General features: G+C 37.9%; 1 non-coding gene across 1 annotated transcript; it reads right to left on the reverse strand.

The window, feature by feature from the left end:
- Positions 1 to 6,564: 6,564 nt before the first annotated feature.
- LOC121475885 lies at positions 6,565 to 6,674 on the reverse strand. The gene has a single exon (XR_005983836.1). It is a non-coding gene; the product is annotated as a U6 spliceosomal RNA (small nuclear RNA).
- Positions 6,675 to 12,791: the final 6,117 nt, after the last annotated feature.

Genomic DNA, 12,791 nt, shown 5'->3' on the forward strand with positions numbered 1-12,791 from the left:
ACAAGGTAAAATTCGGAATGTCTGGCATCCCATCAAAAATAACCCTGCAGGCAAAGAAGCAGGAAAATACTACCCATATTGATAAATTGATAAAACAAAACTAGCCCAGACTGACACAGATTTTAGAATTAGCCAACAAGGGGATTAAAAGTTATTGTAACTGTAACCCACACTTTAAAAAATTAAGTGGAGATACGGAATATCTGAAAAATATCAAAACTGAACTTCTATTTTTTTAACAATATTTATTTTATTTTTTTTAATTTTTATTTATTTATGATAGTCACACACAGAGAGAGAGAGAGGCAGAGACACAGGCAGAGGGAGAACCAGGCGCCATGCACCGGGAGCCCGACGTGGGATTCGATCCCAGGTCTCCAGGATCGCGCCCTGGGCCAAAGGCAGGCGCTAAACCGCTGCGCCACCCAGGGATCCCCAAAACTGAACTTCTAGAGAGAAAAAATACAAAGGGAGATGAAAAATCCACTGGGTAGGATTAGCATCAGATTAGATTAGTACAGAAGAGAGTACTAGTGAACATGAAGGTTTAGCCATAGAAATGATCCTAAATGATCCCAGGCAGACCAAGGGATGTGTTTGTTTGATAAGGATACTTTACTACATTACCAAAAGCTTACTTCTGGACAGAGTCTTTGAGTTGATCTAAACCAACATTTTGATTTTTTATACCCCCTATGGGACTTGGACTCAAGACCCTGAGATCAAGAGGTGTATCCTCCACACTCAGGAAGCAGGTGAGGGATCAAAAGTTCACTACAAGGGTCAGAAGTCAAAAATCACTTTCACTGGAGCAGAAATCAAGGTGTTGACAAGGCTGCATTCTCCTTTCCTTACCCCTTCCAGCTTCTGCAGCTGCACCTTTGCACTTTCTAGCTGCCGACATCCCCCCCCCCCAGTCTACACAGCCAGCAGCAGGGCTTCACTGCTACACTTTCTAGCTGCTCCCCCACCTTGGTCTACACAGCCAACAGCCGGACTGTACCCCTGCACTTCTAGCTGCCTGCCCCAACCCCCCTCAGTCTGTACAGCCAGCTGGGGGCAGCACTCCTGCACTTTCTAGCTGCCCACCTTCCACTCCATCTACACAGCCTGCTGCAGGGCTGCACCCCTGCACTTCTAGCTGCCTGCCTTCCCTCTGGTTTACACAGCCAGCCACAGGGTATCCTGCTTCAGTGGTCAAGGCACTTTCTTCTTTGTTAAATATGCCTCCACTTCTCTCTTGGGAAGGCATTAGTGATGCTGTTCAGGGTTCACCCAGATGACCCCGGATCATCCCCCTATCTCAGAATCCTTAAATTAATCCTTCTGCAAAGTTTTGCTGTATTCAGTGATGTTCACCACTTCCAGTATTAGGGCCTGGATGCTCTTGGGTCTTGCCTTTGCTCAGCAGAGCAGAGAATACAGCTGTGGGAGGACCCTGGGAGATACACCTGTGTTTACTGCCCCTGAGGGTGGAGAGTGTGAGAGAGGAAATGCTGAAGAAATAATAAGCAATTTTCCTCAAATAAGAGGCAATTATTTTCCAAATAAACTTACTAAGTTAAGAAATTCAGTGACCTTGAAGCAAAAGAAACGTGAAGAACACTACGCAAAGGCACATCATAATCACACAGTCCAACACAGAGAAGGCTGGTTTCGGTGTAGATTGAAAAGTTATTACATCAGAAAAACAAAATCCAGGCATCAGAAGACATCTTGGTACAAACAATGTAAGTGAGGAAACAGCAATGTGATATTTTTAAGGTACGGGGCGGGGAGGGGGAAATTATCAACCTAGAATTCTATATCCAGTAAAATTTCTTTAGAAAATGAAAGTGTAATCAAATTTTTCTGAAACATACAAAAGCAAGCAAAAAATATTCTCGACCAATGCACTTATACTACAAGAAATATGACAGGAAATCTTTTATTTTTAATTTTTATCATTTTATTTATTTTTACTTATTTGACAAAGAGAGAGAGAGAGAGAGACAGCAGGAGCAGGGAAAGGGAGAAGCAGACTTCCCCTGAGCTGGGAGCCCCATGGAAGGCTCCTTCCTAGGACCCAGAAATCACAGTCTGAGCCAAAGGCAGATGCTTCACCCACTGAACCACCCAGGTACCCGGATAGGAAATCTTTTAGAGAGAAGGAAAATGATAATAGAAATGCCAGTGCACACAAATGAACAAGAAGTGGGAATGAGAACTACATGTATAAATATATCAGATTTTTAAAAAATTCCTTTAGAGGAGAACAGATTGCTTACACAAAGATGATGGGGGTTTTGATGTGTAAGGTAAGAGGGATAGGACAGGAGCACATGGGCAGTACAGGTGCCCCACTGCAAGGCTGGTGGGTGCAGGTGTCCCAGAACATCACCTGTAGGCCAATGATGGTAAGTTAAAGGAAACTATAAACCCAGAGCAAAACTAAGCAAAGAGCTATGCCTAATTAGCCAACAAAGGGGAAAAATATAATAATAAAATTATTCACTTAACCAAATAGAGGGCAGGAAAAGAAGAAAAAGAGAACAAAGATTAGAAAGGAAAATGAAAAAAAATAAAAAGGTGATAAATTTTAATATATTCTTATCAATAATTACAGTGAGGGACATGGTCCATACATGCCAACTACCAAATTAGGTTGTTAGACTAGATTTAAAAAGTAAGAAACACCTTTGTGCTGCTTATAATAAACATACATCAAATATAAAGATGCAAATAGATTAAAAATAAAAGGAATACTATACTGATATTTATCAATATATGCAATGCTGTATTTATACAAAAGTAGATTTCAGAGAAAGTAGTCTTATCAGAGCTAACAAAAACATTTCATAATGAGAAAATGTTCAATTCATCAAGAGGATATAATATTCCTAAATGTTTATTCACCTAATAATAGAGCTTCAGAATACATGAAACAAAAAGGATAAAACTGCAAGAAGAAATAGATATAATCATAACTGACTACTGAAGTAGCATTATTTCTGTAATTAATAGGCCAACAAGTCAGAAAATCAGTAAGAATATAGTGGACAGAAAATCAGCAAAAATATAGCAACGTGACAGTTAAAGATGTAACAACACCATCAATTAAGTCCATCAAATTGACTTATATAGAGCATGACACCCAATAATAGAAGAATACACATTTAAAAAATTTTAAATGGGGGATCCCTGGGTGGCGCAGTGGTTTAGTGCCTGCCTTTGGCCCAGCGCGCGATCCTGGAGACCCGGGATCAAATCCCATGTCGGGCTCCCAGTGCATGGAGCCTGCTTCTCCCTCTGCCTATGTCTCTGCCTCTCTCTCTCTCTCTCTCTCTCTCTCTATCAAAAATTTAAAAATTTAAAAAATTTAAAAAATAAAAAAATAAAAAATTTTAAATGGACTTTTCTAAAGTTGACCTTATTCTGGGTTATAAGATAAATTTCAATGAAGCTAAAAGTATTAAAGCCATATAAGTGTGTTCTCTCACTCCTGTGGACTTAAATTAGAAATCATTAACAGGAAGATGTCTGGGCAAACTCCAAATATTTGAAACTAAATCACACACTTGTAGATAACCCATGGGACAAAGATGAAATCAAAAGTAGATTAGAAAGTATTTTAAACTGAATGAGAATTAAAACAGCATATCAAAATTTGAGGTATACTGCTAAAGCCATACTTGGGGAAAATTTGTAAAACAAGTATCTGTAATTGAAGAAAAGTGTCAAGTTAATTGACTCCTGTTCTACATTAAGAGACTAGAAAAGAGAGCAGTTAAAAAACTCAAAATTAGAAGAAGGGAAATAATAAAAATGAGAATGCAAATCAAGGGAATCTGAAAGATAAACACAATAGAGAAAATCAATAAAACCAAAAGCTGACTCTTTGAGAAGATTAATTGGAAAATCTCTAACCAGACTGATCACGAGAAAGGACGGCACAGACCATCCATATCAGGATGAGAAGTGATACCACTAGAGATCCTGACGAAATGAAGAAGATTTTAAGGGGATACTGTGGATAGCTTTAGCCAATAAATTTAACACCTTAGAGAAACTTGTATGATGTAAATTAAGCTCATACAGAAACAACCTGGATTGCCCTCTATCTATTGAAAGAAATTAAAATTGTAGTTTTTAAGTTTTCCTATAAAAAGAGAGCTCCCCTCCCAGATAGCTTCACTGATGAAATCTACCAGACCTCATAATGGGAAAAATAATAACAGTATTACAAAACTCCTACAGGAGAAAGAAGGGACTAGTTCCCACTCATACTGACACAAAATCAACCAATAACAGTATAAGAAAGTCACAAACCAGTATTCCTCATGAATGAGAATGTGAAGTTCTGAAGAATATTTTTGCTAATTGAATCCATCAGCATATAAATCCATCAATATACTGCATGACCATTAGAGTTCACACAAGAAATGCAAGATTTGTTTGACATTTGAAAAATCTATCAATATACTTTATTATAACAAAAAACTAAAAAAGAAAGATCATGTGATCATTTCTATAGAAAAGGAATTTTAAAAAACTCATTGTTCATTCTTGAAAAAAAAATCTCACCAAGTAGGAATATGAGGGAATTTATTCAAAATGATGAAGGATATCTATTTGAAAACCTACAGATAACATGATACTATATGGTGAAAACATAGACGCTTTACCCCTAAGAATGAGTATATGACAAGAATGTCCCCTACTACTTCTATTTTAGTTAAAAGTTTCCTTTTACTGAACATTCTAGATAGCAATAAATGCCAAAAAAAAACCCACACTCAAACATAAAAGAAATAAGTAAAATTACCTTTATTTACCTATTTACCATAAATGACATAATCATCTATGTTGCAGATCTGAGGAAATTTACAAAACCAAAAGTTCCTAGAGCTAAAGAGTAGGTAGGATTACTAAGGTAGCAGCCTAAAATATCATTACAAAAGCAAATATGAAATACATAGAGGTGGATTTGAAAAAAGAGTGAAAGTATCATGTAATGGAAATTACGGAACATTTCCTGGGTAAATTGGGAAATATACCATGTTAGAGATTCAGAAGGTTTATTACAATTATTATAATTTCAAATCTCAGGGCTTCTGGGTGGCTTAATCAGCTAAGCATCTGCCTTTGGCTCAGGTCACGATCCCAGGGTCCTGGGATTGAGTCCTGCATAGGGCTCCCCACTCAGTGGGGAGTCTGCTTCTCCCTCTCCCTCTGACTCTCCCTCCTGCTCTCTGTCTCTTTCAAATGAATAAAAATAAAAAATCTTTTTGAAAATTTCACATATCCCCAAATTGATCTATACATTCAAACAATTCCAATCAAAATCCCAGTGTTAATAGCCAAATGATTGAAAGAGCCTAAGTGTCTATTGACTGATGAATGGATAAGATGTGGTGTGTATACAGTGGAATATTACTCAGCCATCAGAAAAATTACATCTTGACATTTGCAACAATATGGATGGAGCTAAGGAGTATAATGCTAAGCAAAATAAGTTAGAGAAAGAAAATACTGTATAATTTTATTCCTATGTGGAATTTAAGAAACAAAATAGATGAACATAGAGGGAAATAAAAGTGAGGCAAACCATAAAATAGACTCAACCACAGAGATCATAGTGACGGTCACCGGAGATGAGGTGGGGCGATGGCAAACAGGTGATGGGGATACAGGAGGGCACCTGTAATGAGCACAGAGTGATATAGGGAAGTAATAAATTACCAAATTCTACACCTGAAACTGATATTACGCTGTATGTTAACTAAATTTAAATAAAAACTTGAAGGAAAAAAATCTCATTGTTAGATATTAGGGAATGCAGATTAAAAAGATTGATCATGCCAAATATCATCCAGGATGTAAAGCAACACGCTGGACCGACCGTGCGCTCAGTGAAATGGTGATATCACTTTGGGAAACTTTAAACAGTTCTTTTTAAAAAGCTAAATGCAAAAAAAAAAAAAGCTAAATGCATATGTATCATATGATCCAACTGTTCCACTTCTGCAAGCATATTTTTATACAAACACTTATATAATCATGTTAAAACTGCTTTGTTTTTAGCAGTCAAAATAAAAACACCCCAAATGTCCACCAAGAGGTGAATGGATGCCAAACTGAGGCATAGCATATGACTGAATACCATTCAGCAATAAGAAAGATGAGTTCTTGTTGCACGCTACAGCATGGAAGGATTTCAGAACACGTATGTTAAGTGAGAGAGGACAATATTTTTTAAAAAGTATGTAACATAAGATTTCATTTTGGTAAACTTTTCAGATACGCAAACTAGTAGTTAGGGACTGGTATCCAACCTGCAGTTTCCTGGGGACAGTGAGGAGGAGCAGAGGCAGGATGGAGGGTTCCTAGGAGCAGGAGGGAATTTGGGGTGGTAACAGATGTTTGTTATGTTGGTTGTGGTAGTGGTTTCATGGTGTTCATGCTTGTTAACATTCATCACATTGTACAAAGCAAATAGATTTATTATTGTATATTAATTATTTACATTAATAGTCCTGCTTTATTAATAAAAAGAATCTTCAGGGGTGGAAAATAATTATGCTGAAAAGTCTGAGGTAAGCCATTACTGCTTAAGTGTCACCGTTGTGAAGGGGCCATGCTCATCTTCTCTGTATCATCCCAATGTTCAGTATATGTGCTGCCAAAATGAAAACAGGGCATTGCTTTTTAAAGACATTACAATATGTCCATTTGTAAACCTTCCTATAATTATAGATGCATATAAATATGAAGGAACTCTCCCATTCAGTCTTGAATTTCTGCCAATTCTACATCTGAAGCACAAACACACTAAAAATGAGATGAGAAAAAAATAAAAAATAAAAATGAAATGAGGTAGAGGTGAAAACAGAGGTCAGAATGCAAGGCATGCTAATCCAAAATATAGTTTTGACATTTAGTTGAGATAAATATCTTTCCTTCTGCATTTATATGGAATTGAAAATTGATGAAGACGTTAGCGAGGACACCTAAAGACATTTACTGGAGCTGAAAGGTAACAGCAAGGAGCAAGGAGCAGTGATTTACGAACCTAGCCTGCTTCAGTAAAAGGAAAGTGAATTTAAAAATGTACCTTGCTAAATAATTTCTTTCTCTTTTCTTTAAAGATTTTATTTATTTCTTCATGAGACACATGCACACACACACACACACACACATACACACACACACACACGCACACACACAGAGGTAGAGACACAGGCAGAGAGAGAAGCAGGCTCCATGCAGGGAGCCTGATGTGGGACTTGATCCCAGGACTCCAGGATCACACCCTGGGCCGAAGACAGATGCTCATCCGCTGAGCCACCAAGGGGCCCTCTTGCTAAATAATTTCTAAGTATATAATAGATTCCGTGAGCTAAATATTGTCCAAAAAGAAACATAAAGCTTATATTTAGGAAAACCTATGAGGACAATTAGTCCCTTCCTTGTGAGTAAAATTATCCCTTCTCAAACATTCACTCTTCTTTGATCTGATGGGTTTTAAAAAAATCCTTAAAAATGGATTTTCATCCAACTTCATTTCAATCACTTTCTTCAAGAATCTGGTTTTTGACATCAATAGAATCATAATTTTAAGTATTTTAGTTCTCAATTTTATATAATCAACCGCATTTCATCTACTGATGACTTAAGACATGTTTTCGCATTTACATTTTTCTGACATAATTTCCTCCTGGAGCAACATTGTCCAGGCTCCCAAGAGCGTCTACTTCTCCCTTTGGCCACCTTCCTTCTGTTAATACACAGCCTTATTTATGTGTTTGTGTGTGTGTGTGTGTGTGTGTGTGTGTGTTCTCTCTCTCCCTCCTGGTGAAATTAAATGTGGAAATTATCAAACAGTAAGTTGATTTCTTGTTGGCAGCTTAATAAAAATATTTAGTGGGAAAAGGGTAAGGAAATTAATAAAAATGGGCTTGATTTCCCTGGCATTCAGTTCTGTGCAGCTTACCTTTGACCACTAATGACTGCATTTGTAGTGACCACTAATGGTCTTCATTTGTAGTGACTCTAAATGTTACCCTGGAGAAACAAGCCATCATCGCGTCTTTATCTTAATCAACAGGAGCTTTGCCTTCTCAGACTTTCTTCATTGCATGTAGAGACTGAGATCGCATCCACAGAAAGTTGTGTTTGCTCCCTAAGTGACAGGATAATTACTCCACAGTGCTTTTGCTGTGTGCTGATGACAAGTCTGAGCAGGAGCTTGAGGACAGGGATGAGGAAGGACATGGCAAAGGGGGTCAGTGCCATAAGTATTGATTCATTAGTCTCCCCAGCAAAATACTAGTCATTTCCGCCTGAGAAGAGGTCAAATATTATACTCAGGAGGGCTGGTAACCTTGTGCGGAACCCCACAATGAGACGAGGGCTAAAACAGGTCTTCTCTGAAGTGATCTTTTGACTGTGCAAGTCCTCCCAGGTGCTGGGGGCAGATCCAAGAGGGCAGGGCTGGGGTTAGTTAAAAGCCGTCTGGGCATCCCTCTTCAGACTCACCAGCCTACTCTAAGACACGAAACAAGCTTGATTTTCAGTATCACTAAGTTTCACTTTTTCTGTAAATTGTGTTAAAACTATAATTAATTAATCATTTCGAGAGAGTGAAAGTGGGGAGAGGGACCAAGGGGGAGGAGGAGGGAAGAAGATTCCAAAGCAGACTGCACTGAGCATGGAGCCCATGTGCATCTGGAACTCATGACCCCGAGATCAGTTGCTGAGCTGAAACCAAGTCAGATGCTCAACCAACAGAGCCACCCAGGCACCCCAGGTAAAACTCTATCTTACCCAATTGTTTTTCTACACTGTGCCAGAAGTTTATTCTGAGCGAAAATACTCTGAATTTAACCCCTCAGAGCAGCCAATGAGCTAATCTACATTTGCTCATGAGTTATGGCCAATGAGGAGCCTGTAGAGACCATGCATGTGTGCTACAGAAATTAACTGACTTGCCGGGCTAGCTCCTATGAACCAGTCCAAGGGAGAAAAGTTCTTCCATCTGACTCCCTGACATGGTTTCAACTGTGATGTTTTGTGAACTAGAGAGTATATAGTTTGGGTGTTAAAATATTATGTAATGAACCCAACAGATGACATGAAAATACGCACTCCAACACTTTCCATACACTGTGTAATGTGACTCAGGTTAAGCAGAGAAGGAGCATTTGTTTGGTGAGTGTGACCCAAATAAAGCAGGATACAATTCACAAATTGGTTAATATATACCCTGAACTATTTTTTATGTGATTGGAAAGAAGTTCAGGGGTTCGATTTCAGTAAGAAATGCCATGTGTCCATCGAAAGATGAATGGATAAAGAAGATGTGGTCTATGTATACAATGGAATATTCCTCAGCCATTAGAAACGACAAATACCCACCATTTGCTTCAATGTGGATGGAACTGGAGGGTATTATGCTGAGTGAAATAAGTCAATCGGAAAAGGACAAACATTATATGGTCTCATTCATTTGGGGAATATAAATAATAGTGAAAGGGAATAGAGGGGAAGGGAGGAAAAATGGGTAGGAAATATCAGAAAGGGAGACAGAACATGGAAGACTCCTGACTCTGGGAAACGAACGAGGGGTGGTGGAAGGGGAGGAGGGCGGGGGATGGGGGTGAATGGGTGACAGGCACTGAGGGGGGTGCTTGATGGGATGAGCACTGGGTGTTATTCTGTATGTTGGCAAATTGAACACCAATAAAAATAATTTTACTATTAAAAAAATGCCATGTGCAAAGATGCACAAGACATATACTTCCAATTTGGGTACATTGTAGATGCACTAATCTTCTATTTTTTAATAACCTATATTATTTAATGCTAGTGAATCCACTTACGTTTTAGAAACAGAATAGAACTCCATCATAATGTAGCTTACTTATATTTAGATTGGGTAATAATCATGATAATTACAAAAATTTACTGAGTCCTTAATATAGGCTACATCCTATTCTAAGTACCTTTCATGTGTTAAGTTATATAATCCTTTCAACAATCCTATGGAATAATTATTATTTTCTTTATTTATAAAAGGGGAAACACGTATGGAGAAATTAAGGACTTTTTTTTAAGGGATACACAGCTGGAAATTAGTAGAGTCCAGATAATCTGATTTTAATCTTTTTTTTTTTAATTTTAATCTTAACCACTAAGATACACTGCCCCTGTGAGTATAATATGGCACTTGTAAGCATGGCACTTAAACAAAGTAAAACACATGGTAAGTAAACAAAATAAAACAAATGTAATATAGTACTTATGGTCAGTAAATCAAAAATTATTACATTTATAAAGAAGTACTGTGGTTTGTCATAAATTGTGTTTATTTGGATGTTTCTAATATTTCTTAGGAGGGAAGTTGTTTCTGTTTCCACCAAAGTCAAGAAATTGCTAAAATATTACACTTAATTATGAGTTTTAAATCTATTGATATTTAGTATCATTGTCCACTATGGAAGAGCTGTGATCAATTCCATATTAAAAAGGGTAGTTGGCATTTTTGTTCAGATTTTATTTATTTATTTTAGACAGAGGGTACACACCCACGTGCGAGCCATGCAGTGGAGAGGAGCAGAAGGAGAGTGTCTTACGCAGATTGTGCATTGAGCACAGAGCCCGATATGGGGCCTTGATCTCAAAACCCTGAGATCACAACTGAAACCAAGAGTAGGATGCTTAACTGACTGCTTCACCCAGGTGCCTCTTGGCATTAGTATTAGTCATTTCAAAAGTCATTAAAGGGTTGACTTGATCTCTGTGAATTTGTTATATGCCCTTGCTTTTGTTGCTATTGTGATTCAGTGTACCATAGTGACTGCATTATGCATTCTCTGTAAGTTTGGATAAATCCACAACCTTATGAAAGCTCAGTGTTCTCATCTCTGAGATTGGGTGAGAATATTGGTTCATGGGGTGGTTGGGAGGGATGAATGAGGAAATGTGTATAAAGTACTGCTATTATCACATTCTTACCCCTTAACTGGGATGCTTACTTGCCATATATGATTTCTTGGATAGCCCTTCATTAAACTTGTGACTAACCCATATTTGTGTATTTGCAATTCTTTGGTGCTTCCTTCGTTGACTGTCATACGACCATTCTACAAACAAAAGTGAAAATGTACTATGTTGCAGGCATTTGGGCAATGTCTTTGGAATAACACAGGTTGTCCTGTTAATTTCCCTAGGATTGGTTTTGCATTAAAGGATGATTCATTTTGAGTAGAGTATTACAGAGTCTTCGGGATAAACTGTACTAAAACATGAGAACAGGGCATTCCTCTTTGCTCTGTACATACTCCAGCTAATGATGGTGGAGACATAAATGCCTTGTCCCCAAGTAACATCAAGGATAAATGCTCATGAATGCTCTTTTCTGCTCTTGGGATGCACAAGTATTTTTTTTGTTCTATATTCCCATGAGAGATATCTCTGGCTTATCTGATTTGGCTAGTTTTTTTTAAAGATTTTATGTATTTATTCATGAGAGACACAGAGAGAGAGATAGAGGCAGAGAGAGAGAGAGAGAGAGAGAGGCAGAGACACAGGCAGAGGGAGAAGCAGGCTCCATGCAGGGAGCCCAATGTGGGACTCCATCCTGGAACTCCAGGATCATGCCCTGAGCTGACGGCAGACGCTTAACTGCTAAGCCACCCAGGTGTCCCTGATTTGGCTAGTTTTATACACTCCTCAGTTTCTTATCATTAGTCCTTTCCTTTCATATATGAATATCAACATAACTTAATATAAAATTTTAGTGCAAACTGTGTACTCATAAGATAATATTTTGATGGATTGAAAGGGAGGGATATTAGCACCTGCGTTTGGTACCAATGTGCTTATTAAGAGTTTATGTGGAGTTCTATTTCAGGTTACTATCCACTGTATTTTAAGATTTTACTTATTTATATATTTGAAGAGAGAGAGCATAGCATGAGGAGTGGCAGAGGGAGACGGAGAGAGAGAATCTCAAGCAAACTGTGCTGAACAGAGCACAGAGTCTGACACTGGGCTCGGTCTCACAACCTTAAGGTCATGACCTGAGTGGAAGTCAAGAGTTGGATGCTTAGCTGACTTAGCCACCCTTTGCCCCAATGTAGTATATTTAAGAGTAAGCTCTGTTTGTGAGGAAATGATTCTTTTGGAACAAGAAAATAAGCATTATTTGTTTACATCATCTCTAACAAAAGATTTGCCTGATAGCCCTTCATACTGCCCAGTAACACAAGCTGAACTATAGAGAAACTGAGAATAAATGTCTCTGGTCTGCATGATCCTGGTTGGTTAGCTATCTGGTTTCTGACTTACTGAAGGATGTCTCTGGGCTGAGTTAATGGCCACACATCTCCTTGCGATCCAGTCATTTCACAGAAGCTGTTTTTCCCTTTACACTTTTTACCAGTAAGTAAGTACCTTCCTAGTTGTGGAGATGGATTCTCATGGAAAAAAAATGAGTGATCCAGGTTGAAAAGAAAGTAAACAAATACAAATTCTAGTTCAAGGGTAAATTAACTAATGATAGACACAACAAATATTTGTTACATACATTGAATAAAAATGACATTAATAATTTGACATTTTTCAGGATCAAATGACCTCCTTTATTTTATTAGATATTTCAGGGAAAATCTTAAGTGTAAATAATACCCTGCTATCCCTGCAGTTTAGGAGCAGTGCTGAAAAGACCAAAGGTCTTTCTTTCCCACAATGATAAAAATACAATAAAAAATAATAATCAGATACCACCTTCCATATGCTAAGCATGGCAG

Source organism: Vulpes lagopus, chromosome 14 (assembly GCF_018345385.1).
Source record: "Vulpes lagopus strain Blue_001 chromosome 14, ASM1834538v1, whole genome shotgun sequence".
In the NCBI taxonomy this organism is placed as follows: Eukaryota; Metazoa; Chordata; class Mammalia; order Carnivora; family Canidae; genus Vulpes; species Vulpes lagopus.